The 14397-nt window shown below is 48.3% G+C and overlaps 1 long non-coding RNA gene across 1 annotated transcript in view; it reads right to left on the reverse strand.

Moving 5' to 3' along the window:
• Window positions 1-1400: 1400 nt before the first annotated feature.
• Window positions 1401-14397, reverse strand: part of LOC142582759 (uncharacterized) — a 42872-nt gene continuing 29875 nt past the window's right edge. The window contains exons 2-3 of the long non-coding RNA XR_012828481.1: window positions 9959-10299; window positions 1401-3242 (exon numbers count right to left, since the gene is read on the reverse strand). This is a non-coding gene — a long non-coding RNA (uncharacterized LOC142582759). The remainder of the gene's footprint in view (window positions 3243-9958; window positions 10300-14397) is intronic.

The raw sequence follows: 14397 nt of genomic DNA on the forward strand, positions 1-14397 counted from the left end.
CGCTGAATGTTCTTTTTTGCTGTTACGTTTGTCTCCGCTCGCACGGTATATATTTATCGATGCGTACGAAAATAAAAATCTATAGTTGAAAGTGAAGCGCTGTGTCTGTGTATCTGTTTCTTTCTACGTCCTCGTTCAGTCGCGCTTATACACTCTACCAAGGATGCTAACGAGCATCAGTGGGGGACTTACTGCATTCCATCTCCGCGCCGAGTGTGTCAAAGCTACATTGTAAACCGAACCGAGAGCGCAAGTACTTGGTAGAAATGTGGTCTCACCTTTTGTATCTGCACACATCCATTATCGTTCCCATTGATGAATCTGTTCATCTTGGAGAACATCGACACCTAATGTACCCCGAAAGGAAGCTTCCATCCCTCAAATAATGGATTTTCTTGTTACGATGCTTGTCTGTACGTACACACGCACGTACGTATGCGGTACACATACATATATAGCACAAGAACCGGTACGGTTAATGCAAATAAGCAATGCTAGACACTTGCCCTGAAATTAGACTTAGTCAGCCACCATATGGAAGCACGTACAGTGGCCTAGTGAACCTCTAACTTGTCTAGGCGCAGTTATTTTGTTAATTTTTTTATAGCAGTAATGGGACCAAATGTACTTTCGTAAAGTGATCTAAAATAACCCCACAAGACAAGGTAATCAATGATTATGCAACGATACAGGCCTCCTTGTAGTCGATGATGAATAAACTTCCTGCGAAAGTGCAGCACATGTTTGCACTAGCCAATAATTATAGTGGTCTTTGTGCTACTAAGTACCTCAGCGAAGCAGAGCTGTTTGTTGCAAGCAGGTCTCCAGAATGAGCTTCTTTTCTCAGGGAAAAAAGTGCTTGTATCTTGGTCGTGCGCCAAGAAATACTAGACCCGAAGATCCTACGAGGTTTTTTAGTGGACAGTGAATTGATAAATTCATTGTGAACAATGGTTAAACTGCAATTTTATTTCCCTTGCCGCTCAGATGAACTGTCCATGCTTGTTCTTGTGGTCTTATAACATCTTCTTCCCTTCATGATACACGAACTTGCTGTGTCAGTGTTTTGACGTCATGTTATAGACTTTCGATAGTGTTTTGCATTTTCATCTTTTTAGCTTGTACTTTCTTGCATATTATTTTGGGATAGCGAGTTCCTATCTGTGGCCAAGCTTCCCATACCTTAATAAAGAAGAATAAGAGTGCCCTAATTGTTTAGTAACTCTTGGTATGATAATGGGCGCAAAATATCGTATAATGAAGTGTTCTTTTTGCTGCGTCCCATTCAAAGCAGCACGCTATTTCTGCCTTTCTTCAATGAGCGATTCAGATTTTCCGCAGCGTGCTCATTCCCAAAAAGGAAGGACCACTGCGTGCAAGGAAAAGCTTCGAGACAGTAGTATAGCGCAACACCTTTTATTCGGAAAAAGGAAACACGAAAGATACACTCGTTCTCGCCCTGAAGGCATCAGCTATTTGACCTGGGCCCGCTGCGCTATAGCCCACAGAAGACAAACAGAATCAACTATTCACAAACAACCAACTGCGTGAAAAGCGGTTAAGCCTTCGCATGCAGAAAAACCAACAGTGCTTCTTTATTCAATAAGGAGAATCAAGCAGGAGCATAAACTGAGAGGAACAGACAAATGGTTAATGAATTTGCACGGTCACTGAACGCACAGGCTTTGTGGTACGCGATAAACATTGGGTTGGGAGATATAACTACACTGGTAAGAAACCTACAGGTGGTGGCACGCGTAGAAATACGGCATCAGAAACAGCTGTTTATGCACTATCGACTCGGAAGATATGAACTTTATGTCGACAGCAGCGCGTGAGTGAATTTACAGACTTTCAGAATTATACCAAAAGACTCCCTCACACTACACAGCAGTATAGCATGACCTGACACCGATTTCGGTCTGCCGACTGTGGGCGTCAGCGCTTTTTCCTTCGTATCGGCGGCTCTGTCACACTGTACCGACACCGAGCTCTCCGCCGACTATTTGCCGACGGTTGGCCGAGAAGCTCGGTGTCGGTAGTGTTACAGAGGCCGCGACACGAAGGTAAAAAACTCTGGTCGGCTAGTGTGAGTGAGCCTTAAGTGAACCAGCTGGACGAGAGACGCTGAAGGGTTCAGGCGATTCTAGTAACAAACACTATAGTTTAGAACAACTGCTATGGGCCTTCTACCCTGTCATCGCATTTTTGCATGTGCTGGCGATGCTGTCTTCACCACTCTGCAACAAATCGTTTACTCAATGACGGATTACATTCAACGTTAGATTTGCCTACTCGGTGTGTTAGGCTATATCAACGCTAACTTGTTGGGATGTTAATTATCAGAAATATGGCAACTGATACCGCAAAGGTACGTACGTCACTGTCCAAGCAGCTCCTATATATGCCAATTGTTCGAATCTAGAGTAATCAGTGAAACCATATTTATGTAGAGGAACACCACACCGTTTTGCTGCCTATTGTTGCGTGACCTGTGCGCTGCCCAAGCGTGCCTGAGTTGATCTTAGCCGAGTCCTCCTGTTATGAACTGCTCCGTGCGTTCCGAATAGTTGCATGGCTTCTGTGCTACCGGGTCCGAAGGCTCTGGCGTGATCTGGCTTGCACGAACAGAATCACCCTATATCGACAAAATAGAAATTTCGTTGCACATCTCTTACCACCTCCCGGCAAGTTTCCATGTCAACTGATCTACGTAAAGCAGTGTTTATACTCTATACAAACTTGGCTTAGCGCGTACAGACAGGCGTGACAACTGCTTCAAGCCCTCCAAAATTTCGCAAATACAGGGCATACGGAAAATCAGTAATTTGAATGCATGCTTTAGACATACACGGTGCTCTGCGAAACTATCTAAACCTAACGTGCACGCAGACATAACGCTAGCATGCAGCGAACAGCGTCTACACGAGAATACTGTGCTTTCCCTACTGCAGGTTGAACGTGACGACCGCTGCGTTCTCCAAACTGTTACCCAGGGCCTGAGAACCTAACCTGGGAAGGCGGCGCAGAACGCATCACAAGTAAGGGTCTCAGGGAGTGGGGAACAGGGCCGCTGCCGCTGCCGCTGCCGCTTTTCTGAGTAACGAAGATGTCCGGTGGCTGCGCAGATCTCGGTGCTTCTTCATCGAGTCACCCATGGCAGCGTACCTACCTTTACGCCAGCATCAGAGAACGGGCCGTGTAACTTCACGTCTTCAAACGGTGACCGTCCAAGGTTGTTCCTATTGAAGAAAACAAAGAGGCTCACAGGACATAAAAACAACTGAGGTTCCTTGTTCATAGTGTTAAGCGTTGCACAAGTCTTTACACGTTCTTAGATGTTTCTTACTTCATGAATTTAAGCACTCGCTAAGTAAGCTTTGGGAATGCATAAGCCATGTGTTCTCGTGAGCTGTACTAAGTCCGAGAAGCAAAGGTGTGTTTTGAGGTCCGCAATGAATAGCCTTGATAAGCGTCCTTTCAATATAGGAAATAAACGGACTCAAGCGGCAGATGGGATCGTTGATTAAGCCCGCCGAGCAGCGCCACGTGGATTCGTGCTTACTGAATCACGGCGGGGATAAAGGCGCCGTAAGCCAGCTGCTTGCGGTGCGATTCAGTGCCGCTAAGTCAGGCGACGTCTGGTCACGGGTGCACCTACAAGCAGCTGCCAGTTATCCGAACATCGTCGCGTCCGCTGCCGCGCAGACAATCATGAGTCTTTCCCGGAGAACACTGCCTAAGGGGGTGCGCGACAAATCTCGATCTATGCAACTCCAGAATTTCTTTATTACTCCTTTGTTAAAGAAGCGCACCTTTGAGCATGCCCGAGTTTATGCCTTCCAACTTGACGCACTTTAATTGATTTGGCTGACATCGAAAGCCTCAGTACGGAGCCAACGTTTCGACAAAGGGAATTGTCACGGACAAGACAAGTCTTGAAGGACTTGTTCGCGCTCGCTTTTATTAATGGTGGAAATCAATTGGTCACTTTTCGAGTGCTCTGTAGATCGCTCCGATCATGCGCTTTACATTCGGTTGGCCGAAATCGAGCGCTCCGAACATGCTCGCTCAGAGCGCTCAGAGGTGCTTTCAATTTCGAAGTACATGGAGTACTATACCGAGGTGCGACAGGATTCCGTGGTCAGGTGGTTGGTTCGATTGCTCTGACGGCAGCCTGAACGTTTGTCTCGCGTGGGCTTTCTCTGGCTCGAATCTCGACCCGGTGTAGATCTCGACCGAGTCAGAGCATTGTGGGAACCAGGAGAATGTACCATGACTTTCCATCTTCCGTGAGCATTTCTTTATATTTTGGACGTCCCGTTTCACGCTTACATTTGGCTTATGCTGCTTCTCGGATTGACTGATGCGGCTGAACATATCTACGGGACAACCTGGGTTACCAGTAACGCCGCATTAGAGAGTTCCAGATTAAATTTTCCCCAACTGGTGTCCTACAAGTTATGCTGGCTTCTGTCAGACGATCATTGCTCGCGCAGTGAAATGGCGCACGAAGAATGACGAATATCATGTTTATTATTCACTAATGCGACTGCATTTCATAAGACCGGTTGTTGTTTAGTATACGCATGGGGCAAGTTTAACGAAGACTTGACTGCCAGCTTCATCGTTACGGTTAATTCATACTAGCTGCACCATCCAGAACGATGACTATCGTGTGCTGCGACGGCAGCTCCTGAGTAGCATAAGGTCCCTGAAGCGACTGTGTGCAAGAGACAAATCGGACGAGAGCGAGCTCGTATACTTTTTCGTATCACAATTTAGGGATGACAGCCATGCACTAATTGTCCGGGTAATGCTCCTTCGGACATTCACCTTAATTCTGTCCTCAGATGTCGTACAGTGACACATGCGGTCACGGAGATACCCTGATCAATAGTTTAAGTGCTAAATTAAGCTGACTGCTTCCAAAGCAGGTCTCCAGCAGACTCTCGTCTGTTTGAACACGAAAATGATCTGTAAATTATTTTAGTTCTAGTTTACGAGATCCACCCCATCCTTCGCTTTATGATCAAACACAGAGTGTTCTTAAGTAATTCTCAAGAACAGTGGAGTAGATATGGTTATTTATTCGTATTTCTTAGTTTGTAAAGTGTACTTACGAGGTGCCCCGTGGTGCTTTGAGAATTTGAAGCTTGTTTGCGTTCAAGTGATGTGACTGTGGGAATAACTCTGAGCCTGAAACTTGCTTCTAAATTATGTAATGAATAGGCATTAGTACCATGTCATAGGTTTGCCTGGCGTTGCACAGGGAAGACTTTTTGAGAAAAATCGGAACGCGAATGCCCTTGGCCGCGACTTCTTTGGACGACTATACTTCGAATTGGTACACCGTGACGGCGCTACTATGCTTCCTGGAAATTGTTAGTCTCCCAAAGGCAATGAACCTAATGCACAAAGTTTCCAGCATGTAGATGCACTGAATTGACAGGCGCCACTATTCCATGGTAGTCATGGCCGTCTTTGCGCTGTGTAGGGCTTTAAGGAAACTGAAGTACACAGCGGCAGTGCTAGCCACGTTGCAAGGTCCTACGTCACAAGCTGCAAGCTTTTCAGTGCATGTGCCTTTGTGAATACCGAACGAATTTGCGAACGAAGACACCATAGAAGCCGTCGCTTGCTAAGCAAACTAAGTGCTCTCAAGTACAGTAATGCCGATAATCAAGCGCGAAAACAGCACCCTAAGGAAGAGGATAGAACTACCATTGCGTATACCGGAATACAGGATACGTTAAAACTCTCTGCTTACAGGAACTGCACGTATGGCGGTTCAGTCAGCAAGAGAACGATTAGTAGTGCATATATGCTAGATTGGCCCAAAATTAATCCTTTTCGCTTTGTGGATTTGCAAATTGATCATTTTCAACAAAATATTGCGCTATAAGTGCTACAATTCGCACCGATTATGCATATGGGAAAAAAGTTCTTGCCGTACTTTTGAGAAAACTACGTTTACTGGGAAACTTGGCCAACTAAAAAGCCTTATACAAGAGGGTCCGAAACGACAAGCGCTGATATTAGATAATATCATTTATGCTGACCAATGTTCCCGAGGTGTCAGACCAATCGCGGCGTCAGAGTTTCTTCTGGTAAAGTTTGTAGAAAACACAAACCAGCGTCTTTGTTCACTGGATCCCCATTTAAAGCTCTGCCTTCCACAGTGCTTATACCACGACGAGAGGCAGAACTTTCATCTGTCGTCTATACGGCTTGGAGTATAGTGTTCACTATTGCCTATATACTCTCTGCTCATCGTAATGGGCAGAAGTACAGAATGTGAAGTTTGTGGATGCAAATAGATGACTGTGCACCTTCAGTGCTATTTATTGTCCGCCTTTCGGTGCACAGAGATAAGTCCTCAGCCCCACGCTCGACAAGCTTGAGAACCGTCCCTTCACAGAAAACTGAATTCTTGGACCCTGGTGCCAGCAGAGGTGTGTGCGTGTGAAAAACTATGGTCGCTGGCATATGCATTCACAGCGTTTGTGCGGGCACATTTTCGTGAGAAGTTTTTTCTCATCTTCTCCGCTTTTGCCCTATCCCCATGTAACCATAACCATAACTGAAACCATAACTATTTACCGTTATCCTTCACGGCGACGGTGGCTTAGCCTCCCTGTACGGTAGGGCCTATTCAGGCATGTTCGTCAAGCTCCGACGCTAACGGCGACTGGGCGTAGCTGTGCCGGTGGACAAAACGCGAGCTGCTGGATGGTCGGTAGAGAGGGAACTCTACTCAGTGAGTGAGAGAGAGGGGGGGTGAAAAGGGGAGTTTGCCGAGCGCGAACGGAAGCGCGTCGATAGTCCTTCGCCTTGACCGCAGGCGCGGACGGCAGCGGCAGATGGAACGCGGCGGTGAGGAGCCTTTACCTTACACGTTCTTTTTATAGGAATGATTCCGTGCGCGCTTTTTTTATATGAAATTGATAGGGAGAGGCGAAAGAAAGCGCGCGCGCGTGAGAGAGAGAGAGAGAGAGAGAGAGAGAGCAAGCAAGGGCGCACGCGCTGCCCGCCAGATGGGAGAACGACCGTCGCCGCCGGACTCAGTGTGCTGTGCGTGCAACAGCGCGGTCGCCCGTCCGTTTGTTGCGACCTTATCGGACGCTGGCCTCACTCGCGCACATATGGTGACCAAATGAGAGAGAGAGAGAGAGAGAGAGAGAGGTCGGCGCTTTGTGTTCCGTGGCCATTTTCCGTTAACCGATGCGAGCGAGCATCATTAATTAAAGTCCGGCACGGTTAATGGGGCCTGAGAGGGGGGGGGGGGGGAGTCGAGCAGGAGCAGCGAGGGGTATACAGGTATACAGGAGAGAACGGGGCTCTTCGTCATTTCGTCAGATATTTTCGGCATTAAGTCGCACCCGCGGAGTCACGCCCAGGCGAGCTTAGGGTTGACCTTGATCATAACATCATATCTTAAAGGGACACTAAAGCGAAACAATAAATCGGTTTAGACTAATGAAGGATTGTTTGAGAACCCTGCAGGCAGTCATTAAAAAATATAGTTTGATTATTAGATGAGAAAATGAAGGTCCAAGTACCAGTACTTGAATTTCACGCCGAAACCCCAGCGCCGGTACGTCAGCGTGACGTCAGGGATTCCAAAGTATGTTTTCGCATTTGGGCCGCGTTGGCTGAAGAAAGGTTCCCGAAACTTGCCATGTTTAATATTTGGTTCCTTTAGAAGACAACGTAGTCAATCTGTACCGCTATATATAATTAGTAGGCCCTAGAAGATGCCATCAAAATCCAAGACGTCACAGCCACCAGGTGCGGGAACTTAAGTAGGCGTCGCCACCTGTATTTCATTCCTGCGCTTTTTCTGGCTTACCAAACGTCTTATCGTTGTACGAGCGGTGTTTTTGGTGTTGTAGAACGGTAATTTACTGATGCAGAAGAAATCATTTTTCACTTTAGTGTCCCTTTAAATACCGGGTGCTTCAGCAAATACTTTTCATTTTCATTGCCTGTGCTAGATAGTACAATTTCAGTCCATGAGCTGCTCTACTCGAAGAGGCGGATCTTACTTGCACGAAAATCTGAAATGCATAATCGCCTAATTAACAAACATTCACTCATTAAACTAGAACTAATTACATTATGGCATGTACTGCAATTTACAAATTACACACACACACACACACACACACACACACACACACACACACACACACACACACACACACACACACACACACACACATTATTATTATTATTATTATTATTTGTTTTGAACACATATACACATATATACAGTTAACAGGAAAGGGAAGGCGAGGAGCAGGCTGGCAACTGCCACCGGAAGGGGCACAACGCCTGCCTACTCTTCTGAAGGGAGGTGACAGCAACACAGAAATGGAAGATAGGAAGGAAGGGAGGAAAGAGGAAAGGAAGAGCAACAGGACAAATCTAAAGACTAAAGTAGAACACAGTACACTAGCACGTTGTTCCGCCGAGTTTCGACTCTGCAGCCGGAATTAAAGTGACGCCGCATCGAACAGCCTCCACAATTATCTATCACATCCATGGCTAGTTTGCTACGCGGCTAATTGTGCGCTCCACGATGAGACGCCAAGTATAGCTGCACGCAATCACCGTTTCACTGGTAGTCGGTTCACAATATACACTACAAGGTGTTTGAACCCGCCACTTCCCATCTTCGAAGGAAGAAGCGTTAGGACACAGTACAGATCACACACAGTAGGGCCGGTCACTGAAGGTCACGCTACTACAGAATGTTGAACGTTCACACACACACACACACACACACACACACACACACACACACACACACACACACACACACACACACACACACACACACACACACACACACACACACACACACACACACACACAGAAAGCCGGTACAAGATACTATATTTTAAGGCCCACGGTGTTCGGTCGTCACCCCTTTGATAAACGAACAGCGCAGGTGTTTTAATTGCATCTTGCACCTTCTTTTTTAAGATCATTTGCTGCGTTAAATAGCTTGGCTAATGTGAGCAGGGACACGCGGTGAATTTTGCCTGCCTGGCTTTTATTAAACGGACACTACACAAATACATGAAGTTATAGTGCTGTCATACGGGCCTTTAAGACCGAGCTTGAGTAAATGTAGACGAATTTCACAGACAAGTTACACTATGCTTCCATGCCGTTACACTTAGAAACGCTCAGTTATTCGGTCAATCGTGCTCGAAATATTCAATGCAGATCGGCTTCAATGAACGCCAATACTGCTCGTGTGACTGAGGTATCGGTTACCAGACTGCCGCCAGGCTACACCAATGAAGCTTTGCGCGACGCGACGGAAGACTTCACGATTCGAACGCGCTCGCGTTGTAAAGCGCAGATCCACTTCTATGAAGCTCAAAGCTATTCGAGTGACAACGGCATTATCTGACAGATTACACGCGCAGTGCCGCGAAAGCTACGTCTAGCATAAGAGCCGAGGCGGCTTAATTGTTCGCCAAATGAATGAGTGTCGCGGTATTCGAGAACAAGTAATTCAACTAGAGAACTTCTGCAACATAAAGACCACTTAGATCGGCAAAATGACACCGAAATATGTGAAGTCGCCCGACTTCATCCCTGCCACGGTTATGATGCGAGACGAATGCAGAAAGGGCAGGGAAGTACAGCTATCAGTTACCATTTTCTCCACTAAAAACGAGCCATGTCTTTTACCGCAGAATAAGCGCCTATGAGGTTTCCCAAATAAAAATCAAGATCACTCTGACAAGGATGTGAGGAACCTACCCACACACTTTCATTTCACAGGAGCAAACTAGAATTAATTTCCAAATGGACCAAACCCCTCGTCGTGAATTCTAAGCTGTAGCGCATAAAGACAATCTCACATCGGTTAGAATAGACTCCGAAAGGACTCCGCGAGACTGGCAACCCCAGAACAATGCTGGCAAATTGCACTTACCTCGGCTGTAGACGCAACGATCAGCGAAGACACCGTAAGAACGTGACGTTATAGAAGAAGAACGTGCGAGGAACTTAGCCCGGGGCGGCAGGCGCGTCTTCAAACGTGAAGGCAGTCTCGACGAACATTGTATGACCCGAAGAAAGTTAGCAAGTTGTACAGTTAGCTCTCCTTGGCAGATGTAGTTCTGAACTATACAACCTACTACCTCACTTCAGGTGCACACAGAAACGCAACGCTCACTCGACGCACGGTCCCAGTCGGCGGCGAGGGCAGCTCTCCTCTCGAAAGTGGCGTCGCGCTCTTGTTGCCCACGGAGTTGTAGCACTGCAAAAGAAAATCTAGAGAGAGAGAGAGAGAGAGAAAAAAAAGAAAGGCAGGGATTAAAAGAAATGTGAGAAACAAGCGCCAAAATGCAACGCGCGCGTGGAAGGAGCTCATCCCCGTACAGTTTTTCGCACGCCTTTGAATCGATAAACCGCAGCGACGTTATGTTACGCACGAGATCCAGTGAACCGACGATCGCGATGCGCTAGACCTTTCGCGGGGCTCAGACGAACAAAAAGCGCGCATTTGAATAAAGCCGAGCCAGCAGGACGTCGAAACGTGCGCGCCGAGGAGGCGGCGGCGGCGGCGGCGCGATAAGCAAAGGGACGCGTCATTCGATGACTCACCGTGGAGACGCACGAAAGACTCGAACGGACATCCACGGCGGAGCAAGACGAAGTTTCGCGCGACGCGGATTCGTCGGCATTGCAAAAAAGTGTAAGTCGCAATCTTTTTAGTCCTCCTCTTCGATACTGCGCTTGCACGGGAGAACGAGACATCCGTCTCAGCCGCGTGTCCGTCCAACGGCTCACGTCTTCGCCAGCCGACGCCCCGGCCTGCGAGGCCGGCCCGCGGATGTGAAGCAGCGCGAAGAACGGGAGACGGTGTCGAAACGACCGTACCAAGAATACCAGCCCCGGAGACGGGTTTAGCAAGAACTACAAGATCCCGCCGGTTAGTGCAAGCCGCGCGACAGCGGTTGCTAGTTTGTGTCAAACCCTGGGCCGGGGAAAGAATGCGGCCTTTGTTAGTGCGCCGGCTCTGTGTCGCAAACCAGTACGGTACGAGTGAGGGAGAGAGACAGACGTGCGAGTGCAAAGTCAGTGGCAGCCACCTTTGTCCACGTCAGGAGCTCCCCACTCGGCGTTTTGCGCAACGTATTCGAGTCCGCACGACACCCGAGATGTTTATTACGGAATAGAGGGTGAGTTAATACATGGTGTCACAACTCTCGGTCATTCCTGGGTTTCAATCATCCGGTTCTCCCCAGGTACATGTCTACGACGTCCGCACTGCTCTCCATCTATGAAAGTGCATTGCTATAGAGGAGACTAAATTGGAAATATTGCCGCTAGGATCGCGTCATACTCGTTTCATTTCATGCACAAGCATAGTCTAACTCAAGGGGGGAGGGGGGGGAAGAAGGAAGGTGAAACACGCATAGCAACAGCTCTCACGGCGTGATATAGTCTTGTAAGGCCGTCTCGGCATTTTTACCTTACCACGAAAGCCAGTCTGAACAATGCAGCTCACATGCAGCTATCGTCGCGTACGAGACACGGTAACAGAGCTCGCGCTCTTGCGCACAAAGGGGCGCCTGCTCTGTAAGGTAAAAACGCATTGCTCGTTAGCCGACATAAAGGAGCTCGCTCCATCGCGAAGTTCACAAACTGCGAAGCGTACATCGCTGTGGCCGTAGTTTATTTGACTTACAACGAAGAGACAAAGAAAACTAGTATTTGTCCAACACATTGAGGAAACTAGATGATCGTCCTCTGAGTGAACAGACAATATTAGAGCACCGCCCCGACCGATCACCCGCTCAGAAGGCAGTGAAGGCACTTTTGTGTTTTCTCAGAACTTCTGGTTTGCTCGAGCGACTTTAACTGAAGTGCTGTCCGTACACGTACCTACACCTTCTCTCTCCCTCCTTTCTCTTCCCCTTCTCCCATCCCCCAGTGTGGGGTAGCCAACCAGACTATTGACTGGTTAACATCCCTGCCTTCCTGTATTCTTCTCTCTCTCTCTCTCTCTCTCACGTTTTCGAGGGCTGGTATATTTGATCAAAACATCACCGTCATACTGCTGCTGGGGAAAATCCGCCGCCAGTCTCCTTTCCAATTGTGCAGAGAGAGAGAGAGAGAGAGAGAGAGAGAGAGAGAGAGAGAGAGAGAGAGAGAGAACTTTAATAAAGGTCCCTGCTGGGGTCAAGGGAGGTCCTGGCCCCACCGGAGAGCGCCGTAAATATATAATCAGTAGCTGTTTAGTGCAACTAATAAGGGGGTGGCGAGGAGCGTGGCCGTGAACGTCTTAACTAATCCATCGACTCTCAGAGCCTGTCTTGGGTTGTCTTGGGGAGGACCGAACTTCAGCTGTACGATGTGGAAGATGTCTCGTTCGGACGTCTTTCGTTCCGAGGCATATCCAGAGTATAGGTGCGCTGCCCATTGGATTCATTCATTTCTGTATCGTCCATCCTGTTTTGATCGCACCGATGGTACGACCTGTTGGGAACTCGGCGCTGACGCCCGTGGTTGTACCTGGGTCGCAAGCCCCAAGGGTAGCGTTGGCCTGGCGGCCTGGGGTACAACTGGAAGCATCCGAAGGTCCCGGCAAAGCATGAGTCGACTGGTAACAACAAAACAACTTGTTTATTTTAACATCGCAAAGAGTTGGCGGTCAGGTTGACCGAAGTAGAGAGACGGGAGAGCACTTTACTCAACAGAAGAAATCGGAGCCCTCCTTTTTGGCGTCCGGGGGCAGCTGTTTTTATACTCTCGCAGTTGAGGGCAACAAGGAACCCCTCAATAGACGAGCACGTGAATGTACAATGGGCTAATGGTGACGCACACTGTCGTAGCGCTGCCGGTCGGGCACAATGACTGTAATGAGAGGGTGATCCCTGCTTTCGCATCGCCTGGTTCGGGCACAATGACTGGAAGGAGAGGGTGCCCCTGCTGTCGCATCGCCTGGTTCAGGCACAATGACTGGAAGGAGAGGGTGATCCTTTGCGGTCGCATCGCCGCAGTCGCGCCTGGAAACACCTGGCGGGGAGCGTTGCGGCGACGACGATCGGGCCAAAATGTCTGCCGCCCCGCCGCAGTCGCGCCGGCAAAACCACGTGTCGCAGGCGAAACGCAACAATCCTTACCAAATACAATAAAAGAGCTGCAAAGGGTTGCTGCCCCACTCGAGCACATCTGACAGCCAAATGAGCGCGCAGGGTCCCTTTTAATCATTTTTAAGGCGCGTGATTTATTGTACAACACAGATCCGCTGGGCCCGCATAAGATAACTCGCAAGACAGGTGCAACGCCGATGGATATTGCGTACTACGGATGCGACTAACTGTTAAAACAAATGGAAAAGAAAAACGGAGAGCACGTGAATGTTACTCTGCTATGCTAAAGATAAAGCAAGAAAAAGAGAAAAACACGGAATAGGACTAGAAAACAAAAATACTAGGTACGCGTGCACATGCATGCAGTAGGCATTACATGCTGGCCTCACCATGATATCTCCTTTCCACCTTTGTGTCGCATGCATAACCGTTGAAAAGACGACTCGTTCAACAAGAGCAATTTCCTAACGGCTCATTGACGTATCCCGGATAATTGAGGCCTGCTATAAGAAGCTCTTGCTTCTATGATTTGTGCTTTACTCCGTATTTTTCTGCCGGTGATCACAACGATAACCTAAATATCGCTGCGACGCGGCAGCTGCTGCTGATGGCGGTGCTGCAGGCTGTTAACAGGCTGTGTGTTCAACAGGCTGTTAGCCTGACGCGCAGCGAGCGCACATTCGAGAGAACTTTTGGTGTGCCTCGCAGGACGTTGACCAAGAAAGCTCGATGAGGCAGGAGCAACCGGTGAAAGCCAGAATAACGACGAAGAAAAAAAGAAAGAAAAGCTATTACAGCGTTTAATGACTCCCGGTAGCTTAACCTAAAGCGCGTGAGCTTGGTACAATCAAGAGGCCTTTGCGCTGCAAATTGGACTCGCATCCCACGCTCTAACAGCAGCGTCCACGCACTCATAGAACTACAGACTATCTAATTAGACTGACAGCGACAGAAATAGTCGCAAAACACTGCCAAATACGATAATGGGTTGTCCTTGAACATTTTGTTTCTGTTGTAGGGTTCTCGTTATGATACAATGCAGTTCTCTTGTTCCTTTAATGACTATACCGCCCTGCTTGCGCTCTCCGAACCAGAAACGCCACCCCGTGGCTTTTGAGTGAACTGCATGGCGCGAAGACAAAAGTGCAGCGATGCACTAGCTGATCCAGAGAGTCCGCGGCAGAAGACACTTTGGCCACTCCAATTATCTGTGCTGCGGCAAAAGAGGGCTGGGTTTCGACAAAGCGCACCTGAAATGACTAACGATGGG

The sequence above is a fragment of the Dermacentor variabilis genome, chromosome 5, assembly GCF_050947875.1.
Source record: "Dermacentor variabilis isolate Ectoservices chromosome 5, ASM5094787v1, whole genome shotgun sequence".
In the NCBI taxonomy this organism is placed as follows: Eukaryota; Metazoa; Arthropoda; class Arachnida; order Ixodida; family Ixodidae; genus Dermacentor; species Dermacentor variabilis.